We start from the raw sequence: 2150 nt of genomic DNA on the forward strand, positions 1-2150 counted from the left end.
AGGCTGCCTTGCCAGGATTACAGGGCAGTTCTGTTGCCTCCAAAACCCATGCTTTCAGCCACCACACATGCTGCTGCAGAGGTGGACTTCCCAGAAGTTCCAGTTTTGACACTGAGGTTAATAACATCAAAGGCTGTGGCAGGGGGTGGCGATGGGGTGGCAAGAGATTGAGAAACAGGAGCTTTGGAAGAGAAACCTCAGCCCATGGGTGGTGCGGGGCGGCGGGGTGTCACAGCAAGGTTGCAGTGAACTCAGGGTGCCCTAGAAGGGGAGCTGTGTCTGAGCTTCCTCTGGAGGGATGTGTTCCCAGGCCCCAAGCTCATCCCTCTTCATTGCTCCCTCACCTTCCCCACCCCATTCTAGTTTTTTGTTTGTTTGCTTTTGGCTTACAACAACACAAATTCATTTTCTTACAGTTCTAAAGATCAGAAATATAAAATCAAGATGTCAGAAGGCCAGTATTTCTTGTCGCGGCTCCAGGGCAGAATCCACTACCTTTTCTTTTCTAATTTCTAGAAGCCACTTGTATCTCTTGGTTTGTAATCCCTTCAAAAAATATGGAACACTACAAGAATTTGCGTGTCATCCTTGCACAGGGGCCATGCTAATCTTCTCTGTATTGTTCCAATTTTAGTATATGTGCTGCCGAAGCGAGCACTTTTTTTTTTTTTTAGACAGAGTCTCGCTCTGTAGCCCAGGCTAGTGAGCCGTGGTACCATCTCAGCTCACTGCAAACTCTGCCTCCTGGGTTCAAGTGATTCTCCTGCCTCAGCCTCCCCAGTAGCTGGGATTACAGGCGCACACCACCACACCTGGATAATTTTTGTATTTTTAGTAGAGACAGGGTTTCACCATGTTGGCCAGGCTGATCTCAAAACTCCAGACCTCAAGTGATCCACCTGCCTCAGCCTCCCAAAGTGCTGTGATTACGGGCGTGAGCCATCGTGCCCGGCCCCATTCTTAGCAATCTCAGCCCAACCCCACCCACAACCACCAGGTCCCTGTTCTTGCCCTGTACTGAGCCCTAGCAAACAGCCCAGGACAGATGCTTCTAAACTCCCTTCCCGATCACTAGGGGCACAGGGTTAAGAGGCCCAGGCCCCAGCTGGCTGCCACTGGGAGAAGGAAGGGGCAAGGACCTCCCTGCTGCCCTCCTGGGCTTGTCTGGCACTGGGAAACAAACAAATAACTCCCCAATTAGAGCACAGTCAGGCGTAGGCAAGAGAAAAATGGCTTCCCTCCACCCCTCTAGGTTCTTTGGCTGGACTATGAACTAAATTGACTTAAGACAAATCAGGCCGGGTACGGTGGCTCACGCCTATAATGCCAGCACTTTGGGAGACCGAGGTGGGTGGATCACAAGGTCAGGAGATCGAGACCATCCTGGCTAACACGGTGAAACCCTGTCTCTACTAAAAATACAAAACAAAACAAAAAAATTAGCCAGGCGTGGTGGCGGGCGCCTGTAGTCCCAGCTACTTGGGAGGCTGAGGCAGGAAAATGGCGTGAACCTGGGAGGCAGAGCTTGCAGTGAGCGGAGATCACGCCACTGGATCACAAACTCCAGCCTGGGCGACAGAGCGAGACTCCATCTCAAAAAACAAAAAAAAGAAAAAAAAAAGACAGATCAACAGGTGAAAAACCATTTCTAATTAGATGCATACTATGATGGTTAATACTGAGTGTCAATTTGATTGGATTGAAGGATATGAAGTATTGATCCTGGGTGTGTCTGTGAGGGTGTTGCCAAAGGAGATTCACATTTGAGTCTGGGCTGGGAAAGGGAGACCCACCCTCAATCTGGGTGGGCACCATCTAATCACCTGCTAGTGGGGCTAGAATATAAAGCAGGCAGAAAAATATGAGAAGACAAGACTGGCCTCGCCTCCCAGCCTACAGCTTTCTCCCACGCTAGATGCTTCCTGCTCTCAAACATCAAATTCCAAGTTTTTCAGTTGTGGGAATCAGACTGGCTCTCCTTGCTCCTCGGCTTGCAGGCAGCCTATTGTGGGACCTTGTGATCATGTAAGTTAATACTTAACAAACTCCCCTTTATATACATATATCCTATTAGTTCTGTCCCTCTAGAGAACCCTAATACACATACACAAGGGAGTACCAAAAAACATGTAGCTCGAAGGGTCAAATGA

The 2150-nt window shown here is 49.2% G+C and overlaps 1 non-coding gene across 1 annotated transcript; it reads right to left on the minus strand.

Moving 5' to 3' along the window:
- Window positions 1-551: 551 nt before the first annotated feature.
- On the minus strand, window positions 552-658 carry LOC112135702 (U6 spliceosomal RNA). Its single transcript, XR_002916939.1, has one exon. It is a non-coding gene; the product is annotated as a U6 spliceosomal RNA (small nuclear RNA).
- Window positions 659-2150: the final 1492 nt, after the last annotated feature.

Source organism: Pongo abelii, chromosome 9, assembly GCF_028885655.2.
Source record: "Pongo abelii isolate AG06213 chromosome 9, NHGRI_mPonAbe1-v2.0_pri, whole genome shotgun sequence".
Lineage (NCBI taxonomy): Eukaryota > Metazoa > Chordata > Mammalia > Primates > Hominidae > Pongo > Pongo abelii.